This window comes from Phyllobates terribilis, unplaced genomic scaffold, assembly GCF_046119375.1.
Source record: "Phyllobates terribilis strain yellow unplaced genomic scaffold, ASM4611937v1 Scaffold_1__5_contigs__length_1240528914, whole genome shotgun sequence".
Lineage (NCBI taxonomy): Eukaryota > Metazoa > Chordata > Amphibia > Anura > Dendrobatidae > Phyllobates > Phyllobates terribilis.
The window spans coordinates 413,805,056-413,828,265 of NW_027362761.1; positions in this window are offsets into that span (position 1 = coordinate 413,805,056).

The following is a 23,210-nucleotide window of genomic DNA, read 5'->3' on the forward strand; positions in this document are numbered from 1 at the left end:
GAACAGATGGTTGAGTCTGCAGAGCTGTTTACTCATACTATAGCCTGGGAATCAGAGGTCGACTCCAGCGCTTCTGTGAATCCAGACGAGGAAATGATCTGCACTGATGCCCAGAATCTTTATGAGTCGGATCCAGGACCAGACGCAGAAGGTTCTGACCATAATGTAGACCCTCATTCCCAAACTGTAACTCCTGTTGGTGGAGACAATGAGGAAGACGATGATAAGACTCAAATACCTGATTGGAGCGACAACTTTAGTTTTTTGTCAGGGCAGGAACAGGTTGGCTCTGAGGATGACGGGTGTGATAACGCACAGGGTGATGATGATGAGGTCGGAGATCCCACTTACTGTCAACCCACAGTCAGCCAAGAGATGAGGTCAGCAGAGGAGGTGGAGGAAGATGCTAGTGACGACGAGGTCAGGTTGCGCCTTCCTGGACAGAGACGTAGTACTGGAAGCACGTCAACAACTGCATCCTCAAACACAACTTTGCCTCTCACCACAAGTCGTGGTGGCTCTTCAGGTCGCATGGGTGCTAAGCCTTGCATAGCCTGGGCATTTTTTCAGATCGATAAAGATGACCCAACTCGTGTTATCTGTAACATTTGTCAGCAAAAGCTAAGTAGAGGCCAAAAAATACATAGTTTGAGTACTTCATGCATGAACCGGCACATGGACATGAAGCATAAGTTGCAGTGGGAAGCTCAGTGTGCTACAATGCGGCCTAGCCGGCCGGGCCAACCACCGTCTGCCATATCTTGTGCATCCGCGGCCTCTTCATCCTCTGTGACTGGGGGGACAGCAGTCACACCTGTTTTGGGGCGCAGACCTGCCACCTCTTTACCCGCAACAGCCAGCGTGATTGGCAGGTCATCATTTTCTTTGGAGGTGGTAACACCAGCTGGTCTTGAGCGCTGTCCGACATCGATAGCACCACCTTTGGATCAAGGCAACCTAACATGTCCGCCTGCATCTTCCTCACAGACCGGCAGTTTGCCGGGGACACCCTTATCAACCCCGTCTAAGCACAATAGCCAGCCCTCGGTCCCTCAGATGTGGACAAGTAAAAGACCATTTCCTCCTAGCCATGAGAAAGCTAAGAGGTTGAATTTCACCATCTGCAAGCTCTTGGCTACAGAAATGCTGCCTTTCCGCCTGGTGGACACAGAGGATTTTCGAGACCTTATGTCCGTCGCAGTGCCCCAGTACCAGATGCCCAGTCGGCACTACTTCTCAAAGAAAGGTGTGCCTGCGCTCCACCAGCATGTCGCACACAACATCACCGCTTCTTTGAGAAACTCTGTGTGTGACAGGGTGCATTTCACCACAGACACTTGGACGAGTAGGCATGGACAGGGGCGTTACATGTCGCTGACTGGGCACTGGGTAACTATGGTGACAGCAGGACAAGGGGCTGCTGTCCAAGTCTTGCCGTCCCCACGAGTTGTGCGTCAATCCTCTTTATGTCAAAGTTCCTCCACTGCTTCTGCCTCCTCAACCTCCTCTCGGTCTTCCACCTGCACCCAAAGCCTGTCTGGTCATGCCACAAGCTTTCTAACTGCGCAGAAGGGATCCTGCACACCTCCTTACTATGCTGGCAGTAGGGCTCAACGTCATCAGGTGGTTTTTACAATGAAATGTCTGGGAAATGTGAGTCACACAGCTGAGGAGTTGTGGTCAGCTCTGGAGAACCAATTTCATGAATGGTTGTCTCCACTGGACCTGAAACCAGGGAAGGCCGTGTGCGACAATGCTGCAAACCTGGGTGCGGCCCTTCGCCGGGGCAATGTCACACACGTGCCTTGTATGGCTCACGTGTTGAACCTGGTTGTCCAGCAATTTTTAGCCCACTATCCCAGACTAGATGGCCTTCTGCAGAGGGCACGGTCGCTGTGTGCTCACTTCCGCCGTTCGCATCCCGCAGCTCAGCGACTTACATCTCTACAGAAGTCGTTGGGCCTGCCACTTCACCGGCTAAAATGCGATGTGCCTACCCGGTGGAATTCAACTCTGCACATGTTGCAGCGACTGTGGCAGCACCGACAAGCCCTGGTGCAATACGTTCTGACGTATAGCCTGGGCCAACGAGATTCAGAGGTGGGGCAAATCACGCTGGAGGAGTGGTCTCAGATCAGGGACCTATGCACCCTTCTGCACAGTTTTGAAATGGCGACGAAGATGTTTAGTGCTGACGATGCCATTATCAGCATGACTATTCCGGTGATTTACATGCTGGAGCACATGTTAAACAGAATTCGGAGTCAGGTGGTGGCACAAGAGGAGGTGGAGGAAGTAGAGGAGGAGGAGTTGTATGCGGAAGGGCTAACATCTGCAAGGTCCAGACGGTCGGCAGCACGAAGGCGGCAGGCATGTGAGGGTGGGGGAGATGATTTTACCAGGGCGCATGGTAGCAGCCAAACTAGTGAGGAAGGTGCAGGAGCCCAGGAAGAAGTGAAGGACGAACTGATGGAAGACTCATCAGATGAGGGAGACCTTGATCACATTTCTGTTGTGCGAGGTTGGGGGGAGAGGACAGAGGAAGGAAGCATGATTGTTACCTCGCCACCAACACAACAGGGACTTGGTGCTCCTGGATGCGCAACACACATGAGTGCCTTCTTGCTGCACTACCTGCAACATGACCCTCGAATTGTGAGAATTAGAAATAATCCTGACTACTGGGTTGCCACACTGTTAGATCCCCGGTACAAAAGTAAATTTGCAGAAATTATTCCTGCCATAGAAAGGGATGCACGCATGCAGGAGTATCAGCAGAGACTCTTACATGTGCTTTTCCACAAAATACCAGTGGTGCACGTAGTGAATCTCACAGTTCCAACTTGCCAACCGTGGGACCGTCAAGTGTTCAGCACTCAAACCGTAACAGAACCACAGTATCTGCTGGTAACATCAATTTTGCGGAATCATTTCACCACTTTTTTAGCCCATCCTTTGCAAGGCCACAGGAGACAAGAAGTCTGACACATAGTCAACGCCTAGAGACGATGGTACAGGAGTATCTCCAAGTAAACATTGAAGCCACGACTGTGTCACTGGACCCTTGCTCTTTTTGGGCTTCCAATCTGGATAAATGGCCGGAGCTAGCCACTTACGCCTTGGAGATCTTGTCATGCCCCGCAGCCAGCGTTCTGTCTGAACGTGTGTTCAGCACTGCTGGTGGTGTGCTGACAGATAAGCGCACGCGGCTCTCCACTGATAATGTAGACAGACTCACGTTCATAAAGATGAACAAATCATGGATCCGAAACGACTTTTCTACCCCTGTGTCATCCTGGGGAGAGTAAAAGCTTGATGATTGGTTAAAATCACCCTACCAACCGTTTTAAGCTTTCAAATTACTAATCATGTTTATCTGTATCTTGACTGGAAAATAATTTGGGCTTTGTAGCAGTGTGCAGCACTGATCCTATTAGGCCATCTATAATAAGCTTCACCAGATTTAAAATTAAAAATAATTTTTAGCTGCATCTAGCCCGGAAAATAATTTTGGGGCTCCGAGATGCGCAAGACACATAAGTGCCTTCTTGCTGCACTACCTGCAGCATGACCCTCATATTGTCAGAATTCGAAGTAATCATAACTACTGGGTTGCCACACTCTTAGATCCCCCAAACTTTTCGATCAACCTTTTCATTTTAATAAAGACCAAAAAAATGGTCATTTTTGAAATTATAAGCATTAGCAGGTTGTTAGAAACTGAAATCAAACAGTTTTCAACTCAAAACTTTATTCTAGGTGATGTTACATTTTCACATAGGACCCCTTGTTCGAAAGGAGCTTCTGAACTCTCTCGTCCATTGAATTTGTCAGGTTTTGGATGGTTTCTGCTTCAATTGTTTTGCATGAGGACAGAATACCCTCCCAGAGCTGTTGCTTAGATGTGAACTGCCTCCCGCCATCATAGACACTCCTTTTAATGATGCTCCAAAGGTTCTGAATGGGGTAGAGGTCAGGGGAGCATGGGGGTCACACCATAAGTTTGTCCCCTTTTATGCCCATATCAGCCAGAGATGCAGATGTTTTATGTGCAGCATGAGATGGTGCATTATCATGCAGAAAAATGATCTTGCTGTGAAATACACGGTTCTTCTTCTTGAACCATGGCAGGAAGTGCTGTTTGAGAAAATCCACATACATTATGGAGTTCATCTTTAGCGCCTTCAGGGATCCTAAAGGGGCCGACAATCTCTCTCCCCATGATTCCAGCCCAAAACATTACTCCACCTCCTCCTTGTTGGCGCTGTAGCCGTGTTTGCGTGGGGTGTCCATCAACCAGCCATCCTCCACTCCATTCATCTGGACCATCGAGCGCTGCACGGCACTCATCCGTGAACAAAACAGTTTTGAAATCAGTCTTCATGTAATGTTTGGCCCACTGGAGCCGTTTCTGCTTGTGTGAAGTGGATAGAGGAGGTCGACAGGATGGCGTATGCACAGCTGCAAACCTCTGAAGGACCCTGCATCTTGTTGTTCGGGGGACGTTGGAGGCACAAGCAGCTTCAAAAACTTGTCTGCTGCTATGACAAGGCTTTTTTGCTGCTGCTCTTTCAACCTGACGTAATTGCCTGTAGGAAAGAGTCCTCAATTTGCCCTTATCAGCACGCACACGTGTGTACTGTGAATCAGCTACATACTTCTTGATTGCCAAGACACTTCATCCTGATCATCGCACAATGTTGATTGTAGTCATGCCTTGACCTAAACACTCCACAATTTGTTGCTTCTCAGCAGCCGACACATCCTTTTTCTTTCCCATTTTGGCAGAAAATGTAGGCTGCTTAATAATGTGAGAGAGCCTTCTTAAGTAGTCTTGCCTTTCATTGGACACACCTGCCAAACTAATTAGCACAGGTGTCTGCAATTGCTTACAGTGATATAAAGAGCCCTGACACACATCACCATCAATGAGTTTAACTGACAAACAAACAAATTCTTCCCTTATCACTCCTAAACACTTTTTGCATAATAATTTGGAACGCGGTGTACATGTGCTTTTCCACAAAACACCAGTGGTTCACGTAGTGAATCTTACAGTTCTAACTTGCCAACCGTGGTCTGTATGGAATTGTTCAATAAAGGGCCCAAAATTAAGATAACATAGATGGGAGAGGTCTCTATGAATAGGAATTCCTAAGTATTTGATACCCTGTGAGGGCCAGGCAAAGGGAAAGTTGGACTGGATGGAATCCTATATGGATTTAGGGAGGGAGACATCGAGGGCCTCAGACTTCGCTGCATTGATTTTAAAATTTTACCATGTAACAAAGTGATCTATTTCAGCCATAACAGCAGGGATGGATATATGTGAATGAGTGATATATACTAGGACATCATCAGCAAATAGAGAGCACTTGTACTCGGTGCCTCCCACCTCAATCCACCTAATATTGGGGTTATGGCGAATTGATGAGAGCAGGTGCTCCGTCACTAGGATGTATAAGAGAGGGGACAGAGGACATCCCTGCCTTGTCCCATTGGTGATTGTGAAAGGTGATGAAAATGTTCTGACGCACCCCCTGGGCCTTGGGACACCCGGAGCCGGACCCTTTTTGGTGGATGCTGGTGGTTGTAGTCTTCGTGGCGGCGATCCGGTTCCGTGGCTCAGGGCGGTCAAACCAGTGGCGGAACTATTTATGTGGTTTTGATGTTTAAATGTCCGACTACGCCACCCGTGGATTGCGGTCAGAGTGAACCGCCGCTACAGGGCAGACCGCTAAGGCTGGTGTTGTGGGTGCAGCAGAGCGTAGCATAACTCCCCACGGGAGGAGTATAGCCTCAGGGCAGTGTATGCGGAGGATGGGGGTGATGGTGCAGGGCAGCAGCAGTAACGACACGGAGTCAGTGATGCAGTTCAGGGCCTTTACTCACAGTTCTTATTATCCAGACCACGTCTGCAGGTAACGGCTGCCCACGTCGTACTGTGCTCACCAGGTGAGGGGCTCAGACAACTCCCAGATAACTTTGGAGCGCTTCACAGGACCCCCTTTGTGTGTCCTTTGTCTGGCCTTTCTTACCAACACTTCTGTCCGGCTGCCTCGGGCCTCCTCTTGGTAAACTTGGCGCCAGTTTACCTGACCCTATGTGGTGCCTTCCTAGCGGGTGGAGCAAGGGGCTGCGCCACATAAAATGTCAGAGCCTCCGGTTTCTAGCTGAGGATCGTTTCCTGCCTCCACTAGTTCGGGGACCGGTCTCCCCCTTTGGCCTGACCCCTCCACGCAGGTGGATTCGGGCGTGCGGTGGCGACTCGCCCGTCCGCACCCCTGGGATCCCTTCATTCCTCGTTCCTGGAGCCTTCTCCGCTCCTCTTCCTTCCTTCTCCCTCTTGCAGGCCTGGGCCTCTGTTACTAGGCCCGCCTCCGGAGCAGAGCTCATGCAGAGCCCCTGCTCCCTGCCACTTCTGCTCAGACTTCTCTGCACTGAACTAAGATGGTGCCCACCTTTTATACTCCCTTCTCAATGCACCCAGGAACTGCTTCCTCCCTGCTCCTGCACTGCAGGGTTCCCCTTCCTCAGTGTTCCCTCCCCCCACTCCAGCCAGGGACAGGGACTGTCGTGCCCATCTCAGGGGCATATTGGTCGCCCTGCCCCACGGCAATGTGGTGTAATGCATGCAGGTGTCGGGTCCTGATCCACACTCCATCCTTATCTGAGAGTGAGATATCACACCTCTGGGTGAGGTGCAATACGTCTGTAGCAACCGAGCCCTCGGTGCTACAGTTCCATTTATCTTCAGCCTAGGTGACGTATTGTGATACAGGGCCGTGATTTTGGCTATAAAAGGGTCCCCTAGACCCCTACCCCAAGCTTTTTAAGAGAATCATATATGGCGTGCCAGGAGACTCTATGGAATGCTTTCTCAGCATCCAACGAGAGTATCTACTTACAAATTTTTAACTGCATCTAGCCCAGGAAATACTTTGTGCCTAGTAGCAGTGTCTGCTAGTCAGCGGATTATCCCGGCTGTTAAGCAAGCTACACCACCTGTAGTTTGGACACTTAATTTTTTCAAAGGAAATGCTTCGGGACCACGGGATACTCAGTGAAGAGCATCAGGAGGCACCCCAAGGCATAGGGGCTGGGACTGGCACTAGGATGCCTTGCGGTGGACAGCCGAGCTCGATCCTTATAAAAGCTTTTTAACTGCAGCAGCTTTAGTGGACGCTACTGGAGCTGGAATTACGCGGCTGCTGGCATGAGACTTGCCCTCCAATAGATCCTTGTAAATGGATTTAAAGTGTATTCATTCAAATTAGAGGGACAATTTATATTAAAAAGCTTAGAGCTGCCTCCACCACAGGGGGGCTCTCTCGACCCACCAGCGGACAGGCACCAGTATTGGGAGAGGGGGGCTGGCCGTCAGGGTTCAACGCGGCTCTGGCACAAACCCGGCGACACGGAGGTGGCACGGGCAGGAGCGGACTGGCCGTCTCGGCTTCTCACTTTTTGGATTTTAGAAGGGCATGACATGCCTATATCTGTGTCTCCCCCTCCTTTTACTCCTCCACCTCTTTTCTTTTCGCATGACTATATGTACTTGTCACTTTTCCATGTGTTAGTTGTGTCTTCTGAGCAGTTTGTCAGCTTTTGGACACCTTTGAAGGTGTTTTCTATGTGTTTCTATGTGTTTTTGTTTGCCTGCCATTGGTTTTAACGGTGTTCGAAGGTGTTCGACGAACAGTTCGACGAACAGTTCGGCGAACACACGGGTGTTCGACGAACCGAACCGAACTCGAACACTACGGGGGTGGCTCAACACTAGTTAAAAAGCTTTTATAAGGATCGAGCTCGGCTGTCCACCGCAAGGCATCCTACTGCCAGTCCCAGCCCCTATGCCTTGGGGTGCCTCCTGATGCTCTTCACTGAGTATCCCGTGGTCCCGAAGCATTTCCTTTGAAAAAATTAAGTGTCCAAACTACAGGTGGTGTAGCTTGCTTAACAGCCGGGATAATCCGCTGACTAGCAGACACTGCTACTAGGCACAAAGTATTTCCTGGGCTAGATGCAGTTAAAAATTTGTAATTAGATACTCTCGTTGGATGCTGAGAAAGCATTCCATAGAGTCTCCTGGCACGCCATATATTATTCTCTTAAAAAGCTTGGGGTAGGGGTCTAGGGGACCCTTTTATAGCCAAAATCACGGTCCTGTATCGCAATACGTCACCTAGGCTGAAGATAAATGGAACTGTAGCACCCTGAGGGCTCAGTTGCTACAGAGGTATTGCACCTCACCCAGAGGTGTGATATCTCACTCTCCGGTAAGGATGGAGTGTGGATCAGGACCCGACACCTGCATGCATTACACCACATTGCCGTGGGGCAGGGCGACTAATATGCCCCTGAGATGGGCACGACAGTCCCTGTCCCTGGCTGGAGTGGGGGGAGGGAACACTGAGAAAGGGGAACCCTGTAGTGCAGGATCAGGGAGGAAGCAGTTCATGGGTGCATTGAGAAGGGAGTATAAAAGGTGGGCACCATCTTAGTTCAGTGCAGAGAAGTCTGAGCAGAAGTGACAGGGAGCAGGGGCTCTGCATGAGCTCTGCTCCGGAAGCGGGCCTAGTAACAGAGGCCCAGGCCTGGAAGAGGGAGAAGGAAGGAAGAGGAGCGGAGAAGGCTCCAGGAACGAGAAACGAAGGGATCCCAGGGGTGCTGACGGGCGAGTCGCCAACGCACGCCCGAATCCACCTGCGTGGAGGGACAGGCCAAAGGGGGAGACCGGTCCCCGAAACTAGTGGAGGCGGGAAACGACCCTCAGCTAGAAACCGGAGGCTGTGACATTTTATGTGGCGCAGCCCCTCGCTACACCCGCTAGGAAGGCACCACATAGGGTCAGGGAAACCAAGAGGAGGCCCGAGGCTGCCGGACAGAAGGGTTTGTAAGAAAGGCCAGACAAAGGACACACAAAGGGGGTCCTGTGAAGCGCTCCAAAGTTATCTGGGAGTTGTCTGAGCCCCTCACCTGGTGAGCACAGTACGACGTGGGCAGCCGTTACCTGCAGAAGTGGTCTGGATAATAAGAACTGTGAGTAAAGGCCCTGGACTGCATCACTGACTCCGTGTCGTTACTGCTGCTGCCCTGCACCATCACCCCCATCCTCCGCATACACTGCCCTGAGGCTATACTCCTCCCGTGGAGAGTTATGCTACGCTCTGCTGCACCCACAACACCTGCCTCAGCGGTCTGCCCTGCAGCGGCGGTTCACTCTGACCGCAATCCACGGGTGGCGTAGTCGGACGTTTAAACATCAAAACCACATAAATAGTTCCGCCACTGGTTTGACCGCCCTGAGCCACGGAATCGGGTCGCCGCCACGGAGACTACAACCACCAGCATCCACCAAAAAGGGTCCGGCTCCGGGTGTCCCAAGGCCCAGGGGGCGCGTCAGAACATTTTCATCACCTTTCATAATCACCAATGGGACAAGGCAGGGATGTCCTCTGTCCCCTCTCTTATACATCCTAGTGAATGAGCACCTGCTCTCACCAATTCGCCATAACCCCAATATTAGGTGGATTGAGGCGGGAGGCACCGAGTACAAGTGCTCTCTATTTGCTGATGATGTCCTAGTATATATCACTCAATCACATATATCCATCCCTGCTGTTATGGCTGAAATAGATCACTTTGTTACATGGTAAAATTTTAAAATCAATGCAGCGAAGTCTGAGGCCCTCGATGTCTCCCTCCCCAAATCCATACAGGATTCCATCCAGTCCAACTTTCCCTTTGCCTGGCCCTCACAGGGTATCAAATACTTAGGAATTCGTATTCATAGAGACCTCTCCCGTCTATGTTATCTTAATTTTCGGCCCTTTATTGAACAACTCCATACAGACCACGGTTGGCAAGTTAGAACTGTAAGATTCACTATGTGAACCACTGGTGTTTTGTGGAAAAGCACATGTACACTGTGTTCCAAATTATTATGCAAAAAGTGTTTAGGAGTGATAAGGGAAGAATTTGTTTGTTTGTCAGTTAAACTCATTGATGGTGATGTGTGTCAGGGCTCTTTATATCACTGTAAGCAATTGCAGACACCTGTGCTAATTAGTTTGGCAGGTGTGTCCAATGAAAGGCAAGACTACTTAAGAAGGCTGTACCACATTATTAAGCAGCCTACATTTTCTGCCAAAATGGGAAAGAAAAAGGATGTGTTGGCTGCTGAGAAGCAACAAATTGTGGAGTGTTTAGATCAAGGCATGACTACAATCAACATTGTGCGATGATCAGGATGAAGTGTCTTGGCAATCAAGAAGTATGTAGCTGATTCACAGTACACGTGTGCGTGATGATAAGGGCAAATTGAGGACACTTTACTACAGGCAATTACATCAGGTTAAAAGAGCAGCGGCAAAAAAGCCTTGTCATAGCAGCAGACAAGTTTTTGAAGCTGCTGGTGCCTCCAACGTCCCCCGAACAACAAGATGCAGGGTCCTTCAGAGGTTTGCAGCTGTGCGTACGCCATCCTGTCGACCTCCTCTATCCACTGCACACAAGCAGAAACGGCTCCAGTGGGCCAAACAATACATGAAGACTGATTTCAAAACTGTTTTGTTCACAGTGCCGTGCAATGCTCGATGGTCCAGATGGATGGAGTGGAGGATGGCTGGTTGATGGACACCCCACGCAAACACGGCTACAGCGCCAACAAGTAGGAGGAGGTGTAATGTTTTGGGCTGGAACCATGGGGAGAGAGATTGTCAGCCCCTTTAGGATCCCTGAAGGGGTAAAGATTAACTCCATAATGTATGTGGAGTTTCTCAAACAGCACTTCCTGCCATGGTTCAAGAAGAAGAACCGTGTATTCCACAGCAAGATAATTTTCATGCATGATAATGCACCGTCTCATGCTGCACATAACACATCTGCATCTCTGGCTGATATGGGCATAAAAGGGGACAAACTTATGGTGTGACCCCCATGCTCCCCTGACCTCTACCCCATTCAGAACCTCTGGAGCATCATCAAAAGGAGTGTCTATGATGGCGGGAGGCAGTTCACATCTAAGCAACAGCTCTGGGAGGGTATTCTGTCCTCATGCAAAACAATTGAAGCAGAAACCATCCAAAACCTGACAAATTCAATGGACGAGAGAGTTCAGAAGCTCCTTTCGAACAAGGAGTCCTATTTGCAAATTTAACATCATCTAGAATAAAGTTTTGAATTGAAAACTGTTTGATTTCAGTTTCTAATAACCTGCTAATGCTTATAATTTCAAAAATGACCATTTTTTTGGTCTTTATTAAAATGAAAAGGTTGATCGAAGAGTGTGGGGGATCTAAGAGTGTGGCATCCCAGTAGTCAGGAATACTTCGAATTCTGACAATCTGAGGGTCATGTTGCAGGTAGTGCAGCAAGAAGGCACTTATGTGTCTTGCGCATCTCGGAGCCCCAAAATTATTTTCCGGGCTAGATGCAGCTAAAAATTATTATTAATTTTAAATCTGGTGGAGCTTAGTATAGATGGCCTAAGAGAATCAGTACTGCACACTGCTACAAAGCCCAAATTATTTTCCAGCCAAGATACAGATAAACATGATTAGTAATTTTAAATCTGGTGGAGCTTAGTATAGATGGCCTAATAGAATCAGTGCTGCACGCAGCTACAAAGCCCAAATTATTTTCCAGCCAAGATACAGATAAACCTTATTAGTCATTTTAAATCTGGTGGAGCTTAGTATAGATGGCCTAATAGAATCAGTACTGCACACTGCTACAAAGCCCAAATTATTTTCCAGCCAAGATACAGATAAACATGATTAGTAATTTTAAATCTGGTGGAGCTTAGTATAGATGGCCTAATAGAATCAGTACTGCAGACTGCTACAAAGCCCAAATTATTTTCCAGCCAAGATTCAGATAAACATGATTAGTAATTTTAAATCTGGTGCAGCTTAGTATAGATGGCCTAATAGAATCAATACTGCACACTGCTACAAAGCCCAAATTAATTTCCAGCCAAGATACAGATAAACATGATTAGTAATTTGAAAGCTTAAAACGGTTGGTGAGGTGATTTTAACCAATCATCAAGCTTTTACTCTCCCCAGGATGACACAGGGGTAGAAAAGTCGTTTTGGATCCATGATTTGTTTATCTTTATGAACGTGAGTCTGTCTACATTATCAGTGGAGAGCCGCGTGCGCTTATCTGTCAGCACACCAATAGCAGCGCTGAACACAAGTTCAGACAGAACGCTGGCTGCGTGGCATGACAAGATCTCCAAGGCGTAAGTGGCTAGCTCCGGCCATTTATCCAGATTGGAAGCCCAAAAAGAGCAAGGGTCCAGTGACACAGTCATGGCTTCAATGTTTACTTGGAGATACTCCTGTACCATCGTCTCTAGGCGTTGACTATGTGTCAGACTTCTTGTCTCCTGTGGCTTTGCAAAGGATGGGCTAAAAAAGTGGTGAAATGATTCCGCAAAATTGATGCTACCAGCAGATACTGTGTTTTTGTTACGGTTTGAGTGCTGAACACTCGACGGTCCCACGATTGGCAAGTTGGAACTGTGAGATTCACTACGTGCACCACTGGTGTTTTGTGGAAAAGCACATGTAAGATTCTGCAACAGTCTCTGCTGATACTCCTGCATCTGTGCATCCCTTTCTATGGCAGAAATAATTTCTGCAAATTTACTTTTGTACCGGGGATCTAACAGTGTGGCAACCCAGTAGTCAGGATTATTTCTAATTCACACAATTCGAGGGTCATGTTGCAGGTAGTGCAGCAAGAAGGCACTCATGTGTCTTGCGCATCCAGGAGCACCAAGTCCCTGTTGTGTTGGTGGCGAGGCAACAATCATGCTTTCTTCCTCTGTCCTCTCCCCTCAACAGAAACGTGATCAAGGTCTCCCTCATCTGATGAGTCTTCCATCAGTTCGTCCTCCACTTCTTCCTGGGCTCCTGCACCTTCCTCACTAGTTTGGCTGCTACCATGCGCCCTGGTAAAACCATCTCCCCCACCCTCACATGCCTGCCGCCTTGGTGCTGCCGACCGTCTGGACCTTGCAGATGTTAGCTCTTCTGCATACAACTCCTCCTCCTCTACTTCCTCCACCTCCTCTTGTGCCACCACCTGACTCCGAATTCTATTTAACATGTGCTGCAGCATGTAAATCACCGGAATAGTCATGCTGATAATGGCATCGTCAGCACTAAACATCTTTGTCGCCATTTCAAAACTGTGCAGAAGGGTGCATAGGTCCCTGATCTGAGACCACTCCTCCAGCGTGATTTGCCCCACCTCTGGATCTCGTTGGCCCAGGCTATATGTCAGAACGTATTGCACTAGGGCTTGTCGGTGCTGCCACAGTCGCTGCAATATGTGCAGAGTTGAATTCCACCAGGTAGGCACATCGCATTTTAGCCGGTGAAGTGGCAGGCCCAACGACTTCTGTAGAGATGTAAGTCGCTGAGCTGCGGGATGCGAACGGCGGAAGTGAGCACACAGCGACCGTGCCCTCTGCAGAAGGCCATCTAGTCCGGGATAGTGGGCTAAAAATTGCTGGACAACCAGGTTCAACACGTGAGCCATACAAGGCACGTGTGTGTCATTGCCCCGGCGAAGGGCCGCACCCAGGTTTGCAGCATTGTCGCACACGGCCTTCCCTGGTTTCTGGTCCAGTGGAGACAACCATTCATGAAATTGGTTCTCCAGAGCTGACCACAACTCCTCAGCTGTGTGACTCACATTTCCCAGACATTTCAAAGTAAAAACTGCTTGTGGCATGACCAGACAGGCTTTGGGTGCAGGTTGAGGACTGAGAGGAGGTTGAGGAGGCAGAAGTAGTGGAGGAACTTTGAGATAAAGAGGATTGACGCACAACTCGTGGGGACGGCAAGACTTGGACAGCAGCCCCTTGTCCTGCTGTCACCATAGTTACCCAGTGTCCAGTCAGCGACATGTAACGCCCCTGTCCATGCCTACTCGTCCAAGTGTCTGTGGTGAAATGCACCCTGTCACACACAGAGTTTCTCAAAGAAGCGGTGATGTTGTGTGCGACATGCTGGTGGAGCGCAGGCACACCTTTCTTTGAGACGTAGTGCCGACTTGGCATCTGGTACTGGGGCACTGCGACGGACATAAGGTCTCGAAAATCCTCTGTGTCTACCAGGGAGAAAGGCAGCATTTCTGTAGCCAAGAGCTTGCAGATGGTGAAATTCAACCTCTTAGCTTTCTCATGGCTAGGAGGAAATGGTCTTTTACTTGTCCACATCTGAGGGACCGAGGGCTGGCTGTTGTGCTTAGACGGGGTTGATAAGGGTGTCCCCGGCAAACTGCCGGTCTGTGAGGAAGATGCAGGCGGACATGTTAGGTTGCCTTGATCCAAAGGTGGTGCTATCGATGTCGGACAGCGCTCAACAGCAGCTGGTGTTACCACCTCCAAAGAAAATGATGACCTGCCAATCACGCTGGCTATTGCGGGTAAAGAGGTGGCAGGTCTGCATCCCAAAACAGGTGTGACTGCTGTCCCCCCAGTCACAGAGGATGAAGAGGCCGCAGATGCACAAGATGTGGCAGACGGTGGTTGGCCCGGCCGGCTAGGCCGCATTCTAGCACAGTGAGAGTCCCACTGCAACTTATGCTTCATGTCCATGTGCCGGTTCATGCATGAAGTACTCAAACTATGTATTTTTTGGCCTCTACTTAGCTTTTGCTGACAAATGTTACAGATAACACGAGTTGGGTCATCTTTATCGATCTGAAAAAATGCCCAGGCTATGCAAGGCTTAGCACCCATGCAACCTGAAGAGTAGTGTTGAGCCACCCCCGTAGTGTTCGAGTTCGGTTCGGTTCGTCGAACACCCGTGTGTTCGCCGAACTGTTCGTCGAACTGTTCGTCGAACACCTTCGAACACCGTTAAAACCAATGGCAGGCAAACAAAAACACATAGAAACACATAGAAAACACCTTCAAAGGTGTCCAAAAGCTGACAAACTGCTCAGAAGACACAACTAACACATGGAAAAGTGACAAGTACATATAGTCATGCGAAAAGAAAAGAGGTGGAGGAGTAAAAGGAGGGGGAGACACAGATATAGGAATGTCATGCCCTTCTAAAATCCAAAAAGTGAGAAGCCGACACGTTCAGTCCACTCCTGCCCGTGCCACCTCCGTGTCGCCGGGTTTGTGCCAGAGCCGCGGTGAACCCTGACGGCCAGCCCCCCTCTCCCAATACTGGTGCCTGTCCGCTGGTGGGTCGAGCGAGCCCCCCTGTGGTGGAGGCAGCTCTAAGCTTTTTAATTTAAATTGTCTCTCTAATTTGAATAAATACACTTTAAATCCATTTACAAGGATCTATTGGAGGGCAAGTCTCATGCCAGCAGCCGCGTAATTCCAGCTCCAGTAGCGTCCACTAAAGCTGCTGCAGTTTAAAAGCTTTTATAAGGATCGAGCTCGGCTGTCCACCGCAAGGCATCCTACTGCCAGTCCGAGCCCCTATGCCTTGGGGTGCCTCCTGATGCTCTTCACTGAGTATCCCGTGGTCCCGAAGCATTTCCTTTGAAAAAATGAAGTGTCCAAACTACAGGTGGTGTAGCTTGCTTAACAGCCGGGATAATCCGCTGACTAGCAGACCCTGCTACTAGGCACAAAGTATTTCCTGGGCTAGATGCAGTTAAAAATTTGTAATTAGATACTCTCGTTGGATGCTAAGAAAGCATTCCATAGAGTCTCCTGGCACGCCATATATGATTCTCTTAAAAAGCTTGGGGTAGGGGTCTAGGGGACCCTTTTATAGCCAAAATCACGGCCCTGTATCGCAATACGTCACCTAGGCTGAAGATAAATGGAACTGTAGCACCCTGAGGGCTCGGTTGCTACAGAGGTATTGCACCTCACCCAGAGGTGTGATATCTCACTCTCAGGTAAGGATGTAGTGTGGATCAGGACCCGACACCTGCATGCATTACACCACATTACCATGGGGCAGGGCGACCAATATGCCCCTGAGATGGGCACGACAGTCCCTGTCTCTGGCTGGAGTGGGGGGAGGGAACACTGAGGAAGGGGAACCCTGTAGTGCAGGAGCAGGGAGGAAGCAGTTCCTGGGTGCATTGAGAAGGGAGTATAAAAGGTGGGCACCATCTTAGTTCAGTGCAGAGAAGTCTGAGCAGAAGTGGCAGGGAGCAGGGGCTCTGCATGAGCTCTGCTCCGGAGGCGGGCCTAGTAACAGAGGCCCAGGCCTGGAAGAGGGAGAAGGAAGGAATAGGAGTGGAGAAGGTTCCAGGAATGAGGAACGAAGGGATCTCAGGGGTGCGGACGGGCGAGTCGCCACCGCACGCCCGAATCCACCTACGTGGAGGGGTCAGGCCAAAGGGGGAGACCGGTCCCCGAAACTAGTGGAGGCAGGAAACGACCCTCAGCTAGAAACAGGAGGCTGTGACATTTTATGTGGCGCAGCCCCTCGCTACACCCGCTAGGAAGGCACCACATAGCGTCAGGGAAACTGGCGCCAAGTTTACCAAGAGGAGGCCCGAGGCAGCCGGACAGAAGGGTTGGTAAGAAAGGCCAGACAAAGGACACACAAAGGGGGTCCTGTGAAGCACTCCAAAGTTATCTGGGAGTTGTCTGAGCCCCTCACCTGGTGAGCACAGTACGACGTGGGCAGCCGTTACCTGCAGACGTGGTCTGGATAATAAGAACTGTGAGTAAAGGCCCTGGACTGCATCACTGACTCCGTGTCATTACTGCTGCCCTGCACCATCACCCCCATCCTCCACATACACTGCCCTGAGGCTATACTCCTCCTGTGGGGAGTTATGCTACGCTCTGCTGCACCCACAACACCAGCCTCAGCGGTCTGCCCTGGAGCGGCGGTTCACTCTGACCGCAATCCACGGGTGGCGTAGTCGGACATTTAAACATCAAAACCACATAAATAGTTTCGCCACTGGTTTGACCGCCCTGAGCCACGGAACCGGGTTGCCGCCACGGAGACTACAACCACCAGCATCCACCAAAAAGGGTCCGGCTCCGGGTGTCCCAAGGCCCAGGGGGCGCGTCAGAACATTTTCATCACCTTTCACAATCACCAATGGGACAAGGCAGGGATGTTCTCTGTCCCCTCTCTTATACATCCTAGTAACGGAGCACCTGCTCTCATCAATTCGCCATAACCCCAATATTAGGTGGATTGAGGTGGGAGGCACCGAGTACAAGTGCTCTCTATTTGCTGATGATGTCCTAGTATATATCACTCAATCACATATATCCATCCATGCTGTTATGGCTGAAATAGATCACTTTGTTACATGGTCAAATTTTAAAATCAATGCAGCGAAGTCTGAGGCCCTCGATGTCTCCCTCCCCAAATCCATATAGGATTCCATCCAGTCCAACTTTCCCTTTGCCTGGCCCTCACAGGGTATCAAATACTTAGGAATTCCTATTCATAGAGACCTCTCCCATCTATGTTATCTTAATTTTGGGCCCTTTATTGAACAACTCCATACAGACCACGGTTGGCAAGTTAGAACTGTAAGATTCACTACGTGAACCACTGGTGTTTTGTGGAAAAGCACATGTACACTGTGTTCCAAATTATTATGCAAAAAGTGTTTAGGAGTGATAAGGGAAGAATTTGTTTGTTTGTCAGTTAAACTCATTGATGGTGATGTGTGTCAGGCCTCTTTATATCACTGTAAGCAATTGCAGACACCTGTGCTAATTAGTTTGGCAGGTGTGTCCAATGAAAGGCAAGACTACTTAAGAAGGCTGTCTCACATTATTAAGCAGCCTACATTTTCTGCCAAAATGGGAAAGAAAAAGGATGTGTTGGCTGCTGAGAAGCAACAAATTGTGGAGTGTTTAGGTCAAGGCATGACTACAATCAACATTGTGCGATGATCAGGATGAAGTGTCTTGGCAATCAAGAAGTATGTAGCTGATTCACAGTACACACGTGTGCGTGCTGATAAGGGCAAATTGAGGACTCTTTCCTACAGGCAATTACGTCAGGTTGAAAGAGCTGCGGCAAAAAAGCCTTGTCATAGCAGCAGACAAGTTTTTGAAGCTGCTTGTGCCTCCAACGTCCCCCGAACAACAAGATGCAGGGTCCTTCAGAGGTTTGCAGCTGTGCATACGCCATCCTGTCGACCTCCTCTATCCACTTCACACAAGCAGAAACGGCTCCAGTGGGCCAAACATTACATGAAGACTGATTTCAAAACTGTTTTGTTCACGGATGAGTGCCGTGCAGCGCTCGATGGTCCAGATGGATGGAGTGGAGGATGGCTGGTTGATGGACACCCCACGCAAACACGGCTACAGCGCCAACAAGGAGGAGGTGGAGTAATGTTTTGGGCTGGAATCATGGGGAGAGAGATTGTCGGCACCTTTAGGATCCCTGAAGGCGCTAAAGATGAACTCCATAATGTATGTGGATTTTCTCAAACAGCACTTCCTGCCATGGTTCAAGAAGAAGAACCGTGTATTTCACAGCAAGATCATTTTTCTGCATGATAATGCACCATCTCATGCTGCACATAAAACATCTGCATCTCTGGCTGATATGGGCATAAAAGGGGACAAACTTATGGTGTGACCCCCATGCTCCCCTGACCTCTACCCCATTCAGAACCTTTGGAGCATCATTAAAAGGAGTGTCTATGATGGCGGGAGGCAGTTCAAATCTAAGCAACAGCTCTGGGAAGGTATTCTGTCCTCATGCAAAACAATTGAAGCAGAAACCATCCAAAACCTGACAAATTCAATGGACGAGAGAGTTCAGAAGCTCCTTTCGAACAAGGGGTCCTATGTGAAAATGTAACATCACCTAGAATAAAGTTTTGAGTTGAAAACTGTTTGATTTCAGTTTCTAATAACCTGCTAATGCTTATAATTTCAAAAATGACCATTTTTTTGGTCTTTATTAAAATGAAAAGGTTGATCGAAAAGTTTGGGGGATCTAAGAGTGTGGCAACCCAGTAGTCATGATTACTTCGAATTCTGACAATATGAGGGTCATGCTGCAGATAGTGCAGCAAGAAGGCACTTATGTGTCTTGCGCATCTCGGAGCCCCAAAATTATTTTCCGGGCTAGATGCAGCTAAAAATTATTATTAATTTTAAATCTGGTGAAGCTTTAGTATAGATGGCCTAATAGGATCAGTGCAGCACACTGCTACAAAGCCCAAATTATTTTCCAGTCAAGATACAGATAAACATGATTAGTAATTTTAAATCTGGTGGAGCTTATTATAGATGGCTTAATAGAATCAGTGCTGCACACTGCTACAAAGTCCAAATTATTTTCCAGCCAAGATACAGATAAACATGATTAGTAATTTGAAAGCTTAAAACGGTTGGTAGGGTGATTTTAACCAATCATCAAGCTTTTACTCTCCCCAGGATGACACAGGGGTAGAAAAGTCGTTTCGGATCCATGATTTGTTCATCTTTATGAACGTGAGTCTGTCTACATTATTAGTGGAGAGCCGCGTGCGCTTATCTGTCAGCACACCACCTGCAGCGCTGAACACACGTTCAGACAGAACGCTGGCTGCGGGGCATGACAAGATCTCCAAGGCGTAAGTGGCTAGCTCCGGCCATTTATCCAGATTGGAAGCCCAAAAAGAGCAAGGGTCCAGTGACACAGTCGTGGCTTCAATGTTTACTTGGAGATACTCCTGTACCATCGTCTCTAGGCGTTGACTATGTGTCAGACTTCTTGTCTCCTGTGTCTCCTGATGTTACCAGCAGATACTGTGGTTCTGTTACGGTTTGAGTGCTGAACACTTGACGGTCCCACGGTTGGCAAGTTGGAACTGTGAGATTCACTACGTGCACCACTGGTATTTTGTGGAAAAGCACATGTAAGATTCTGCAACAGTCTCTGCTGATACTCCTGCATGCGTGCATCCCTTTCTATGGCAGGAATAATTTCTGCAAATTTACTTTTGTACCGGGGATCTAACAGTGTGGCAACCCAGTAGTCAGGATTATTTCTAATTCTCACAATTCGAGGGTCATGTTGCAGGTAGTGCAGCAAGAAGGCACTCATGTGTGTTGCGCATCCAGGAGCACCAAGTCCCTGTTGTGTTGGTGGCGAGGTAACAATCATGCTTCCTTCCTCTGTCCTCTCCCCCCAACCTCGCACAACAGAAATGTGATCAAGGTCTCCCTCATCTGATGAGTCTTCCATCAGTTCGTCCTCCACTTCTTCCTGGGCTCCTGCACCTTCCTCACTAGTTTGGCTGCTACCATGCGCCCTGGTAAAACCATCTCCCCCACCCTCACATGCCTGCCGCCTTGGTGCTGCCGACCGTCTGGACCTTGCAGATGTTAGCCCTTCCGCATACAACTCCTCCTCCTCTACTTCCTCCACCTCCTCTTGTGCCACCACCTGACTCCGAATTCTGTTTAACATGTGCTCCAGCATGTAAATCACCGGAATAGTCATGCTGATAATGGCATCGTCAGCACTAAACATCTTCGTCGCCATTTCAAAACTGTGCAGAAGGGTGCATAGGTCCCTGATCTGAGACCACTCCTCCAGCGTGATTTGCCCCACCTCTGGATCTCGTTGGCCCAGGCTATACGTCAGAACGTATTGCACCAGGGCTTGTCGGTGCTGCCACAGTCGCTGCAACATGTGCAGAGTTGAATTCCACTGGGTAGGCACATCGCATTTTAGCCGGTGAAGTGGCAGGCCCAACGACTTCTGTAGAGATGTAAGTCGCTGAGCTGCGGGATGCGAACGGTGAAAGTGAGCACACAGCGACCGTGGCCTCTGCAGAAGGCCATCTAGTCTGGGATAGTGGGCTAAAAATTGCTGGACAACCAGGTTCAACACGTGAGCCATACAAGGCACGTGTGTGACATTGCCCCGGCGAAGGGCCGCACCCAGGTTTGCAGCATTGTCGCACACGGCCTTCCCTGGTTTCAGGTCCAGTGGAGACAACCATTCATGAAATTGGTTCTCCAGAGCTGACCACAACTCCTCAGCTGTGTGATTCACATTTCCCAGACATTTCAATGTAAAAACCGCCTGATGACGTTGAGCCCTACTGCCAGCATAGTAAGGAGGTGTGCAGGATCCCTTCTGCGCAGTTAGAAAGCTTGTGGCATGGCCAGACAGGCTTTGGGTGCAGGTGGAAGACCGAGAGGAGGTTGAGGAGGCAGAAGCAGTGGAGGAACTTTGACATAAAGAGGATTGACGCACAACTCGTGGGGACGGCAAGACTTGGACAGCAGCCCCTTGTCCTGCTGTCACCATAGTTACCCAGTGCCCAGTCAGCGACATGTAACGCCCCTGTCCATGCCTACTCGTCCAAGTGTCTGTGGTGAAATGCACCCTGTCACACACAGAGTTTCTCAAAGAAGTGGTGATGTTGTGTGCGACATGCTGGTGGAGCACAGGCACACCTTTCTTTGACAAGTAGTGCCGACTGGGCATCTGGTACTGGGGCACTGCGACGGACATAAGGTCTCGAAAATCCTCTGTGTCCACCAGGCGGAAAGGCAGCATTTCTGTAGCCAAGAACTTGCAGATGGTGAAATTCAACCTCTTAGCTTTCTCATGGCTAGGAGGAAATGGTCTTTTACTTGTCCACATCTGAGGGACCGAGGGCTGGCTATTGTGCTTAGACGGGGTTGATAAGGGTGTCCCCGGCAAACTGCCGGTCTGTGAGGAAGATGCAGGCGGACATGTTAGGTTGCCTTGATCCAAAGGTGGTGCTATCGATGTCGGACAGCGCTCAACACCAGCTGGTGTTACCACCTCCAAAGAAAATTATGACCTGCCAATCACGCTGGCTGTTGCGGGTAAAGAGGTGGCAGGTCTGCGCCCCAAAACAGGTGTGACTGCTGTCCCCCCAGTCACAGAGGATGAACAGGCCGTGGATGCACAAAATATGGCAGACGGTGGTTGGCCCGGCCGGCTAGGCCGCATTGTAGCACACTGAGCTTCCCACTGCAACTTATGCTTCATGTCCATGTGCCGGTTCATGCATGAAGTACTCAAACTATGTATTTTTTGGCCTCTACTTAGCTTTTGCTGACAAATGTTACAGATAACACGAGTTGGGTCATCTTTATCGATCTGAAAAAATACCCAGGCTATGCCAGTCTTAGCACCCATGCGACCTGAAGAGCCACCACGACTTGTGGTGAGAGGCAGAGTTGTGTTTGAGGATGCAGTTGTTGACGTGCTTCCAGTACTACGTCTCTGTCCAGGAAGGCGCAACCTGACCTCGTCGTCACTAGCATCTTCCTCCACCTCCTCTGCTGACCTCATCTCTTGGCTGACTGTGGGTTGACAGTAAGTGGGATCTCCAACCTCATCATCATCACCCTGTGCGTTATCACACCCGTCGTCCTCAGAGCCAACCTGTTCCTGCCCTGACAAAAAACTAAAGTTGTCGCTCCAATCAGGTATTTGAGTTTTATCATCGTCTTCCTCATTGTCTCCACCAACAGGAGTTACAGTTTGGGAATGAGGGTCTACATTATGGTCAGAACCTTCTGCGTCTGGTCCTGGATCTGACTCATAAAGATTCTGGGCATCAGTGCAGATCATTTCCTCGTCTGGATTCACAGAAGCGCTGGAGTCGACCTCTGATTCCCAGGCTATAGTATGAGTAAACAGCTCTGCAGACTCAACCATCTGTTCTACCTCATACTCAGACGGGCAGCTGGAGATTTGGGAGCTGTGAGGAAGCAAGTGCGATTGGGGTGACACCTTTGAGGACTGGAGTATTTGTGATGTTGAAGTTGATGTGGAGGAGAGCCCACTTAAAGGAGCACTTGATATCCATTGAAGCACCTGCTGTTTTTGTGCCTCATCTGGAATTTGTAGCAATTGGCGTGGCCGTAAGAAAGGGATCTTATCACATTGTCCGCTAAAAGAAGTAGACATTTTAGTTTGGCTGGAAGATGGTCTTTCTTCTGCAGATGTTACTGTTGCTTTAACACCTACCCCACGGACACAACCTTTTTTCCCCTTCCCAACACGCCTATTCCCCTTTCCACCAGCAGCAGGCCTTTTTCCACTCATTTTGGTGGTTAACTAATTAACAACTCTGGAGTTGTTTGCACAAAAAAACAATGGATGGGAACCGAGCAGAGCTGAGTGGCCAAACTGTGGTATTAGGCCAAAACTATTGGCTGGGTTAGATGCAGAAAAAAATTATATTCAATTTACAACCTGATGGAGGTCAGTATAGATGGACTAATAGAGAAAGTC